Source organism: Sapajus apella, unplaced genomic scaffold (assembly GCF_009761245.1).
Source record: "Sapajus apella isolate SASKATOON/1434 unplaced genomic scaffold, GSC_monkey_1.0 scaffold2, whole genome shotgun sequence".
Classification (NCBI taxonomy): Eukaryota; Metazoa; Chordata; class Mammalia; order Primates; family Cebidae; genus Sapajus; species Sapajus apella.
The window spans coordinates 52,111,920-52,124,319 of NW_022436942.1; the positions used below are offsets into that span (position 1 = coordinate 52,111,920).

Below are 12,400 nucleotides of genomic sequence, written 5' to 3' on the forward strand. Positions count from 1 at the left end.
GGATTACAGGCACGCGCCACCATGCCCAGCTAATTTTTTTGTATTTTTAGTAGAAACGGGGTTTCACCATGTTGACCAGGATGGTCTCGATCTCTTGACCTCGTGATCCACCCGCCTCGGCCTCCCAAAGTGCTGGGATTACAGGCTTGAGCCACCGCACCCGGCCGGAGGTAGTGGTCTCCACCTACTACCACTTTCAAAAGATGGTTCATTGGCTTGCTCTGCTTGCTTTTCCATCCAAAGACTTTCCAGTCATATCTTTGGCAGCATTCTTAGCAGCTGCAGGGCTCTCAAAAGTAATTAGTGCAAAGCCTCTGGACACGGTTTCCCCATCCTTCATCAAAAGAACCTCTACTATGAGGCCATATTTCCCAAATACTGCTTCAAGAGCCTTTTCATTGGGTTCTGTATTAAGGTCACCTGTGAACAGCTTGCCAGGTTGATCTACTTCCACAATTTTGTTCCTTTTCCAGATTTTTCTGAGATCTCGCCTTTATGCTCCCCTGGGTGACCACCAGCTAAACTAATCTAAATGTCTCTTTATATATAAGTACACATAGACACACACACACACACATCCTATGGGTTCTGTTTCTCTGGAGAACCTTCTCTAATACAATCAGTGAGGTTACCTAGGTCAAATGTTTATTGGTCATCTGTATTTCATTTTATCTTATTCCCTTGCCCCTTCCCTTTCTTCCTTTCTCCTCCTCCTCCTCCTTTCCCTCTCTTCTTTTTCCTTTTGTTCTTTGCCCAGATCGTTTTTAGATCCTCTGTGTGAACAGGGGTCCCTCAAAGTGAGGGGTACTAGCCTATGTTCCCTAATTTGCTGAGAGTAAAGAGCCTTTTTGACTAGGAGCTTGTACTACCAGTGAGATTGTGCAAATAAATACATTAAGTAAACAAAGCTAAGTAATGGAGAAGGCTGCTTAGTTATGGGAACTTTCTTTCAAAACCAGTTCCTCCTTCCTTTATCAGTTAACAGCTGAATGCAGAATTTCCTGTTTTTTTCTTTTTTCTTCCTTTTCTTCATAGCAAGTGATGTCATCACAGTTACCTAGAAGAACGATTTCCCACAGTGACGCAGGTTCTGTGATGTCATTGGCATCACAAAAGCCAGCAAGGAAATTTGCTATTGGTATGTGTTTACTGAAATTACTAAGCAAATTATTTTTAAGCTTTCTGGGAAAGAAACCCTTCAGTTAAAGTAAACATTTAAGAAATTGTTATTATACAAAGAAATCCTGTCCTTTATCCTCCAGAGAGAGAATGCCTGCAACCTCAAGGAACTAAACAGGCCTGGTATGAGAGAGAGTTCTACTCTGGGGATATTTAGTGGACTAAGTATCTGTGCCAGTGGTCCCCAACCTTTTTTGGCACCAGGGACCTGTTTCATGGAAGATAATTTTTCTGCAGACTGGGGTGGGGGATGGTTTTGGGATGAAACTGCTTCACCTCAGATCATCACACATAATCTAATTAGTTAGATTCTCATAAGGAGCGGGCAACCTAGATCCCTCACATGTGCAGTTTGCGCTCCTCTGAGAATCTAGTGCTGCCACCGAGATGATAGGAAGCCACGCTCAGGTGGTAATGATCACTCATCTGCTGCTCACTTCCTGCTGTGGTCTGGTTCCTACAGGACATGGATTGGTACTGTTCCGCAGCCCGGGGGTTAGGGACCCCTGATCTATGCCAAAATGGTAACTATCTTCAGATTGGCTAGGCTGGTAACTGGACTATTGTTCAAGCAACCAGACCTGTCCTGATAAAGCTTGGAAGTGTCTCACTTTCTCTATCCAAAGTCAGATCTCCCGAACAGGATCTCCCTTCCCTTTAACGGAAGTAGATGTGCTAGTTTTGACTGCTGTAACAAATTACCACAGACTGGGCGGCTCAAAATCCCAGAAATTTATTCTCTGACAGTTCTGAGACTGTGTGGCTCAAAATCCCAGAAATTTATTCTCTGATAGTTCTGAGACCAAAAGTTCAAACACGGGGTGTCGGCAGGACTGGCTCCCGCTGCAGTATGAAGGGAGAGTGTGTTCCACGCCTGGCTCCTGTCTTCTGGAGGCTGCTGCCATCCTTGGCATTCCTTGGCTCGTAGGCGCATCCCTCTGATCTCTACCTCCATCTGCATGGCCCCTTCTCCATGTGTCTTCTCCCTTCTCTTCACGTCTCTTCTTCTTCTTTTTTGAGTCAACATCTTGCTCTGTTGCCCAGGCTGAAGTGCAATGGCACTATCATGGCTTATTGCAGCCTTGACCTTGCAGCCTCAGATGATCCTCCTGCCTCAGACCCCGAGTAGCTAGGACCACAGGCATGTACCACAATGCCCAGCTGAGTTTTCAATTTTTAGTAGCGATGGGGGTCTCACTATGTTATCCAGGCTGGTCTTGAACTCCTGGGCTCAAGCAATCTTCCTGCCTCGGCCTTGCAAAGTGCTGGGATTATAGGTGTGAGCTACTATGCCTGGTCATGTCTTTTCTTTCTTGAGATGAAGTCTTGCTCTGTTGCCCAGGCTGGAGTGCAGCAGCATGATCTTGGCTCATTGCAACCTCCGCTCCTGGGTTCCAGCAATTCTCCTGCCTCAGCCTCCCTAGTACTTGGGATTACAGGCATGTGCCACCATGCTCAGCTAATTTTTTTATATTTTTAGTAGAGACAGGGTTTCACCATGTTGGTCAGGCTGGTCTCGAACTCATGAACTCATGATTTGCCCACCTTGGCCATGTCTTTTCTTTTATAGTGATATTTCCCATTGGATGTAGGGCCCACTCTAACCAAGTCATTAGGTCATATTCTCAGGTGAAAGGGGTTAGGGTATGAACATATCTTTTTATGCCACAAGTTAACCCAATACAGTGGATAAGGGTTTATGACCATCTGGCCCCATCTTCTCCCAGAGGTGATGGTGACTCTTGAGAGCTGAGTCTTTCAAGTGGTGGCATGTGGACTCTTCATAAGTTCATTCATTCATTACTGTAATGGGCTAAATTGTGTTCTCCCACTGCTCTCAACGTCATACCTTGAAGTCCTAACTCAACACTCAGTGCCTCAGAATGTGACTGTATTTGGAGGTGGGGTCTGTATTAGTCCATTTCTATGCTGCTGATAAAGATATACCCAAGACTGCGTAATTTATAAAGAAAAAGAGTTTTACTGGACTCACAGTTCCATGTGTTTGGGGAGGCCTCACAATCACAGAGGAAGGTGAAAGGCACACTTCACACGGCAGCAGACAAGAGAGAATGAGAACCAAGTGAAAGGGGTTTCCCCTTATAAAACCATCAGATCTCGTGAGACTCACTACCACGAGAACAGTATGGGGGAACTGCCCCCACGATTCAATTACTTCCCACCATGTCCCTCCCACAACAGGTAGGAATTATGGGAGCTCCAATTCAAGATGAGAGTCGGGTGGGGACACAGCTGAACCATATCAGGGTCTTTAAACTGGTTAAATGAGGTCACTGGAGTGGGCCCTGATGCAACGTGACTGGTGTCCTTATAAGAAGGGGAGATAAGGACACAGGAGAAGGCAGCCATCTCCAAACCAAGGAGAGAGAATTCAGAAGAAATCATTGCTGCCAACAACATGATCTCAGACTTCTAGCCTCCAGGACTATGACAAAGTATATTTCTGTTGTTGAAAACATTCAGTCTGTGGTACTTTGTTATGGCAGCCCTTGGAAACTGGTGCAGTTACTAAGAACCCACTCTCTGCCACATCTTCCACAAGGCAGAGGCACATCCTGCCTGGGCACTGGCTGTCAGTCTGAAGAGAATTACTATTTTAGCATAGTGAGACCACGAAGTACCTTCAGAGCAGGACTATTTGTCCCTTACTAACATCTCAGTGATACGGCTTATTATTCTAAAGATTATGGTGTAAACAAGAGTTTATCATGTCTTCAGGCATAAAAAGCTATAGTAAACAGCTGATTTCTGTAAGTATAATGAGGAAGACGCCATAGAAACCGTGAAAGCGTTCAGTGAAACTAGAGGAGTCTACCTGGTGTTCCACATGCCACCACTTGAAAGACGATGTGACATTTAAGCTGGGATCAAACATGAATAAATCATGCTTGAATCAGGAGGAATGTTCCAGTCAGGAAAAAGTAAGTTAAAAGTGAAGAAAGCCTGGGCAATATGGCGAAACCCTGTCTCTAGGAAAAATACAACGAATTAGCTGGGTGGTGGCACACCTGTTGTTCCAGCCACTCAGGAGGCTGAAGTGGGAGGATTGTTTAGGACCGGGCGGTGGGGAGTGCACTGAGCTGTGATTGCACCACTGCACTCCATCCTGGGTGACAGAGTGAGACCCTATCTCAAAAAAAAAAAAAAAAAGTCTAAAGCAGAAAAACATTCAAAAAAGCAGAGAAAGCTGGGGAGGTAGGCTGGGCCATATTGTGAAAGGACAGTGAGAAGACCTCAAAGGGTTTTGGGCAGGGGTATTCTTAATTTGGGTTTGGAAAGATCACTCTGACTGCAGTGTGGGGCCGGAGTTAGACAGGAGAAGACTAGAACCAGGAGACTCAGTCAGGAGGCCGTCCCAGGGGCCTGTGAAGGGGGATGGTGGGTGGGGTAAGAGATTGAGTGCAGATGGAGAGAAATAGGGGAATTAGAAAAATATTTAGGAAGTTGAAAAAAACCCACATTTCCTCATTGGTTCAGTGTAGAAGGGTTGAGGGAGAGGAAGGAGTTAAGTATGAATTGGATAATTTGCTGGGTAAAGAAGTCATTTACTTTGGGGAATATTGGGGATGCTTATGGGGGAAGGGATTATATTTATCAGGACTTCCATGGTTGCAAGTGACAGAAAATGAATTCCAATAATTTAAGGATAAAGGACTGATGCAAAGAAACAGACTACTCTACCTTCTTTATTTCTGTCTCTTTAAAATTTTCGCTTCTCTTGGTGTGTTGGGCTCATTCTTTCCTATTGCAGACTTGCTTCTTCCAGGCAATGGAGATAAGGTGGTGGTGCTGCAAGGTCACATTTGCGTCTTCCCAGCACAGGAACTCCAGGAGAGAGAGCGTTTTCCCCCCAGCATCTTAGTCTGAATTTCACTGTACAAAGTTTAGCCCCATCCACCCAATTTTAACATTTCTGAAATGGGAAGCATCTTACAATCGATGGCATCTTCCTTTTTTGTTTTCCCAGTTGGCAGTATTATTTCTTAGTGATGTATAAAATAATAGTGTTTCTTACTGTAATGGAGTCTTAGATATAATGAAATCCATATAAAATTATAGAGAAGGGCTCTGATCGGTTTGGTGTAGGTCATTGACTGTCCCTGGGCCACTCATGGTGACCCAAGAGATAGGGGAATATGATGATCAGTACTTGGATACAGGCCCATCCCTGTGGCCAGTGCTATAGGGTGCTATGACTGAAATCCCATCTGAACTACACTTAGTGGGGAGTGGCAGTTGCTGCAAATAACAGCAATACTGCTGGGAACACATGATGCTGGTCAGTCCCAAACACATGATGAAGCGTGCCTGAGAAAACAGTGAGTTCCATGTAGACTGGTAGCTAAACTGTCTGGTGAGATACTGCATTAGTCTGTTCTCACACTGCTATAAATAATTACCTGAGACTGGGTTATTGATTCATTGATAGATTTTGAGACAGCCTTGCTCTATCACCCAGGCTGGAGTGCAGTGGCACGATCTCGGCTCACTGAAGCCTCTGCCTCCTGGCTTCAAGAGATTCTTAGGCCTCAGCCTCCAGAGTAGCTGGGACTACAGGTGTGTACCACCATTCCCAGCTAATTTTTGTACTTTTATTAGAGGCAGATTCTCATCATGTTGGCCAGGCTGGTCTTGAACCCCTGATCTCAGGAGATCCACCTGCCGCAGCCTCCCAAAGTGCTGGGATTACAGGCGTGAGCCACTGTGCCCAGCTGAGACTAGGTAATTTATAAAGAAAAAAGGTTTAATTGACTCACAGTTCCACAGGATGTACAGGAATTATGTCTGGGGAGGCCTCAGCAAACTTACAATCATGGCAGAAGGTGAAAGGGAAGCAGGCATGTCTGAGAAGGAGGAAGAGAGAAGGGGGAAGTGCTACACACTTTTATGAACAACCATCTTGTGAGAACTCACTCATGAGAACAGCAAGGGAGAAATCTGCCCTCATGATCCAATCACCTCCCATCAGGCCCCCCTCTTCCAACACTGGGTATTAAAATTTGCTTTGATTTGGGTGTGGACACAGACCCAAATCATATCAGATATGCAAATGATGCTGTCCTCTGCCCATTAAATTTGACAGCAAACCTGTTACATTCAACTTCACTGAGAACATTTTCAATAGAGTGCAGGGCAGAAGGCCAGCAAAAGGGAGTTGAGGAATGAATGAGAATTGAGGAAAATGAGATAGCGTGGTCAGAAGCCAAAGAGAATTAAAGTTTGTTTGGTGACATTCTCTGCATTGAGGACAGAGTTGTTCATGCAACGCTTCAGGACCCAACGCAAAGCCCTAGAGCAGTAGTTCTCAAAGACTATCAGCAGCCACTACCTGGGATTTGCTAGAAAAGCACATTTTGGGGACCCTAAACCTACTGAGTCAGAAACTCTAAGGTAGAGTTCTGCCATCTGTATTTTAACAAGCACTCCAGGTGATTTGGAGGCAGGCTAAAGTTTGAGAACTAGGGCCTTAGGAGCCTAGAGCAACAGGGTTTTATGGAGCAGAACTATGGTATTATCTGTCTCAGGGAGGCAAATGTGTGTGTTGTTAACATATTTACTTCAGCTGTGTTTGCTGGAAGCAAAGAGCCTGCTTTGAGTTGGGGGCAAGGGGATTAAGGGCACAGATTTCTATAAAGGAATCAAATGAGAAAAAGGACTGTTTCCTTTCCAGGGCAGGATCCCTGCTGTTTGAGTATGAAATCCATCTCTTTGGGTTTTTCAAGCAGATTAGCAATTTTGACATCTTTCCACTCCTCTGAGCAACACAGTGTTAAGTGGAGCTCTTGAAGGATGAGCCTGCTGCTTGGCTGAAGCTGTCACAAAGTGGTATTTCTCACAGTATTTGCAGAGGCCCTGGGAAATGTTAACCAGTGACTCAGTTTGATCTTTGATTTCAGTCTTTATGGTTGAAAACCTGTCTGAAATGCATCTGTCTTTTTGCCACTGTAGAGGCTAGAATAAAATCCAAAGGAGCAAAGTTTGTGAATGATTTTTTATTTTTACAAATCAGAATGGGTTTAAGATGTAGCTCCGTAATGTCACTTTTACTCGCACTCTGATTAGCTTTCTTGAGAGAAAGAGATTGGGATGCTTGGAGTTCCTGCTGGCTGCTGGGATTTGCATGTGATCCCTGACATACAATATCTGTGACACACGCTGGTATGCATGTCTGTAGCTGATGTCCTATTAATAGCTGATACATGAATATCATTTGTTGGGTGGGCAGATATAGGAAGTGTGGCACGATGTAAATTCTATGAAGACAGGGCTGGTTGATTCAATGTTTTATCCCTGATACCTAGAACGGCACTCAATAAACATGTTGAACGAATGAAAAAAAATTATAATTGAATCCTGGATCACTCAGAAATCTACAGATTCAGGGTCACCAGTCTGAGCATTAATTCTCACCATCTGGGTCCCTAAATATAGCGTGTGTAGGCAACACTGGCTGCATAATTTGTTGGGGCCAGTGCAAAATAAAAATGCAGAGCTTCTTGTTCAAACATTAATAACTGTGAGACAGCATTAGCAGAGTATTCAGCCAAGCATGCGGCTCTGATGAGTGAGGAGCCCTGTGCTCCTGCGCAAGTCACACCCATGAAGCCAGCCCAGCAGGTGAGGAATGGGACAAAATTTTATCAATCCTGGTAATTTTCTGAAATGGCTTTAAATTTTTTTTTCAGAAATCCTTGAAATGACTATTTTATTTTATTTTGAGACAGAATCTCACCATCACCCAGGCTAGAGTGCAGTGGTGTGATTTTGGCTCATTGCAACCTCTACCTCCCGGGTTCAAGTGATTCTCCTGCCTCAACCTGGAACTATAGGTGCCCACCATGATGCCCAGCTATTTATATTTTTATTTTTTTTTGTATTTTTAGTGGAGACAAGCTTTCTCCATATTGGTCAGGCTGGTCTGGAACTCCTGACCTTAGGTGATCCATCTGCCTCTGCCTCCCAAAGTGCTGGGATTACAGGCATCAGCCACCACGCCCGGCCAGCCATGACCTTTTTATGTAGTTATTTTCTCCTTTTCCATGAAAAAGAAGGCAACTTTAAAAATGAAGCTTGTCTGTGATAGGATTGGATTATCCCAAATCTTCTCTAACTCTTTGGAATGTATCCTTTCTTTGCCATGTTGCTCTACAGTGCCTCCTACTGGAGAGACTGAAGTCTATTTCCCCACTTCCTCATGTCGGGCTGGGTCATGAGGTTTGCTTTGGCCAATGGAATGTTAGTGGGCAAGATCAGAGGCTTTATATGTGCTCATGTGGTTTGGCTTTGCTTCTCAGGCTCTGTTCTTTACCATGAGAACTGTCCTGGGTAGCTGTTGGCTCAAGCAAATGACAGAAATATGGGGTAGACTTGATCCCAATCAGCTACCCTAGCTAACCTGCAAACCTACATATAAGGATGAAAAAGAAATGCTTTTGGTAGGCCAACAAGGTTTTGGAGTCATTTGTTACACAGTCATTATTTACATAACAGAAACCTAAGAAGGTATCCTTCAGGAGGGTCCTAGTAAATGAATATCTACTATGTTTTTTTAAACTTTGAGGATGCTGAAAAAGGACAAAAGAGATTAGAAAAAGAATCAAAATTAATGCCGAATATTGGTATACAATCCTGCCAAAAGATTGTTTAGCCTGATGCTCAAATCAAGTTAATAAGCCATAAACAAATTCAGTGCTAAGCACTTTGCAGGCTTTAATTCAAGCAATCCTCCAGTAACACTATGAATGCAGTTGCTAATACCATTGTCATTTTCAGCTGTGGGAGCAAAAAATCAGAGAGATGTAAGTAACTCAGCTAAGGTCACACAGCTTGGAAGCAGTGAAGCCAGGATGCTAACCCAGGTGGGATGGATCTGGAGCTGCACACTTAATCATCGTGCCTTGCTACATTGCCATCAAAAAAGCAAGGGCCGGTGGCTTCCGCCTGTAATCCCAGCACTTTGGGAGGCCAAGGTGGGCAGATTACTTGAGGCCAGGAATTTGAGATCAGCCTGGGCAACATGTCAAAACCCTGTCTCTACAAAAAATACAAAAATTAACCCGGCCTGGTGGCTTGCACCTGTGGTCCCAGCTACCCAGGAGGCTGAGGCTGGAGAATCACTTAAGTCTGGGAAGCAGAGGTTGCAGCGAGCCAAGGTTGTATCACTGCACTCCAGCCTGAGCAAGAGTGAGACCCTATCTCAAAAATAAAAAATAAGGGAAGGTCCTGGGGAAATTCAAGGTACTTTTATCTCTGTCCTGAACTCGACTTCAGACCACTTCTCCTTCTGTCTGCTCATTGATGATCAACTCAAATACCTGTTTCTTTGCTCTTGCCTTCACCTACACCTCAAGTTTGATGGTCAATTGGATGATGCTCCCAGCTTCCAGCAGTCCAAACTTCACAGTCCTTACCTAGCATGATGTGTCTGAGGAAACTGAGCCAATGACCCACTTGTTTACATAGCCCAGGGTCTTTCTCCCAGGATGTAGCTATCATTCCCAATCTTAAACTAGGCCCACAGGACTGTGAGATACAAAATCCTTCAAGGAAGGGTTTGCAAAAGGGGAATCAGGTTTATGGCTAATGCCAATAAGACTGAATGCCCTTGCCTTTCTAGACTTCTCTGAATGCCCTTCAGCCAGGCTTCTTGGTGACTATGTGGTGCGTGAGGTCATTCCTATAGCATGAATATATTAGAACATGGTATAATCCGGACGTTTGTCATTCTCCCTCAAGGTCATTACATATGAGCAGCTCTCTTTGACATTGCTGTAATATGCCTTCAAGGAGGCTTAATTTATTGAGAGCTGCATACAGATTTCAAAGAGAATATATTTAAGAAAAGTAGAAAAAGGATATTTTTTCCTTATTACAGATGATGTAAACTCCTAGCCAGATTCTAATTTCCTTGCAGATCCCAAACTTACCAAGAGAGATTTTTTTTGGACATCATTAAATAGATCTTATTCTAGTTGTCATTGTTTGTTTTTTAGAGATTGCAAGTATCCCATAGAATCTCCCTAAAGGAGCAGCAGGAGGAAGAGGCCTCGTTTTTAGGAAAGCCTGTTCTATGCTTGGGCAAAGGTGGACACATCAGCTCCTGGTGCACAGTGGAGAGGAAGGATATTCACAAGACTTAATAGCTGGTCCAGAAAGAGTTCTGATCAATCAGAGAGAGGCCCTGTTCCTGACCCATCTGCTAAACAGATGGGCTGTGATCAGACTGGCTCATCAGATGGGAGGCATCTCTTTCCCAAGAATCCCAGTCCGAGGTCCAAGCCTATCCTTGGAGGGAGCCAGGGCTGTTGGGTTGAACTGATTCAGAATATATGGTCTGAGAGTAGAAAGAGAAGGTTCCCAGTGGTAGGCAGAATAATGCCCTCAAACCACCCCAAAGAGCCCTATATGGGAATCACCAGAATCTATGAACATGTTAAATAGCAAAGGGGAATTAAGGTTGCCAATCAGTTGACTGTAACATAGGGAGATTACCCTGGGTTTTCCAGGTAGGTGCAATGCAATCCCAAGGATCTTTAAGAGGAGAAGAAGGAAGTGGAAGAAGAACCACCAAAGAGAAGGCAGCATAAGAGGGATCTGGCCTGTGGTTGCTGGCTTTGAGGTTGAAGGAAGGGACCAGCAGCCAAGGAACATAGGCAGCCTTTAGCAGCTGAAAAACGCAAGGAGAGAGTCTCCCTATGGCCCTCAGAAGGAACACAGCTCAGTCAACACTTTGATTTTAGCCCAGAGAGATCTATCTCCAGAACTATAAGATAATACATTTGTGTTGTTTTAAGCCACTAAGTTTATAGTCATTTTTTGTGACAACAATAGAAAATAAATATATTCCCCAACAGGAAAATAGGGTGCTCTTACCAAAATGAGGAGGAAGATGCTGGGCAAGCCAACAAAAAGATCAGAACAGATGTGTACTGCAGATGAGATCTCTGGGAGCGCTTGTTCTATAGCTCCCTGGATGGAATTTTCCCAGGGGAGACAGAATACTTTCAAAGTCTCAATGTGGTATGGACCCGTTCCACAAAGCAAAAGCTAAGCTCATAGCACCTGTCAGCAAGACCAGAAGAGCTGGAGTTAGGAGTTGGCCTCTGAAGGCACTCCACACAGATTGGAAATTCGTTCCCTGATTCACCAGTTGGGTTACTGGGCAAGTTACTTGGACTCTCTGTGCTTCAGTAAAATGAAGATGATAAATATCTGATGGCATTTTCATGAGGATTGATGACATTTATACACATAAAGAAATAAGAATCACTTCTGGCATATGGTTAAGGCTCAATAAATGTTAATGGTTGCCATTATGGTTAATACTATAACCTAGCTCTGGAGCCAGACTACCTGGGTTCAAAGCCCAGCTTTGCCACTTAGAACTGCTATGCTTGGGCAAGTTACTGAACATCTCCGAGCCCCCGTTTTTTTCATGAGCCTCCTGAGAAGCTGAGACTAGAGGCATGTGCCACCACACCTGGTTATTGTTTTTACTTTTTGTAGAGACGGGGCCTCACTATGTTACCCAGGCTGCTCTTGAACTCCTGGGCTCAAGCCATCCTCTTACCTTGGCCTCCCAAAGTGCTAGGATTATAGGCATAAGTCAGTGTGTCTGGCTTTATAGGTGCTATCTTGAAGAAGGGCTCTTGGGTGAAACGTTTTAGGATACAAGTAAAGTAGAATAGGGCAGGAGAGAAGCTGGGCAAAAAGGTGACCGCAGCCCCAGCCTGAAGCCATCTTAGGTCTAGAGGGTGATTGGTGTCTGTGGTGTAATACAAGATGCATGTTTAATCTTGGTGTTCCCAGCATCGACCTCCTAACACCCTTGGAAATTACTCTTTGCTAAAGAGATGACTCTTGTTGGGGAGAGGAGGCCTAGCTAGCTTTAGGATGGGCCCTGGACACAAGAAAAACCAACCATGTGTTGAGAGAGATAGAACGTCCAGCCTTGCTCTTTCACCTCTGAGAGCAGGAGAGGGGCTGGAGATTGAGTTCAATCACCAATGGCCAATGATTTAATCAATCATGTTTACTTTCTGAAACTGCTATAAAAATCCCTACATGATGGGGCTTGGAGAGCGTCTCCAATTTTTTTAAATTTAATTTTTCTCCAATTTTTTTTTTTTTTTTTTTTTGAGACGGAGTTTCGCTCTTGTTACCCAGGCTGGAGTGCAATGGCGCGATCTCGGCTCACCGC

General features: G+C 44.3%; 1 long non-coding RNA gene across 1 annotated transcript in view; it reads right to left on the reverse strand.

Moving 5' to 3' along the window:
• Window positions 1-3,935: 3,935 nt before the first annotated feature.
• Window positions 3,936-12,400, reverse strand: part of LOC116564572 — a 20,148-nt gene continuing 11,683 nt past the window's right edge. Inside the window, exon 3 of the long non-coding RNA XR_004274980.1 lies at window positions 3,936-3,948. This is a non-coding gene — a long non-coding RNA (uncharacterized LOC116564572). The remainder of the gene's footprint in view (window positions 3,949-12,400) is intronic.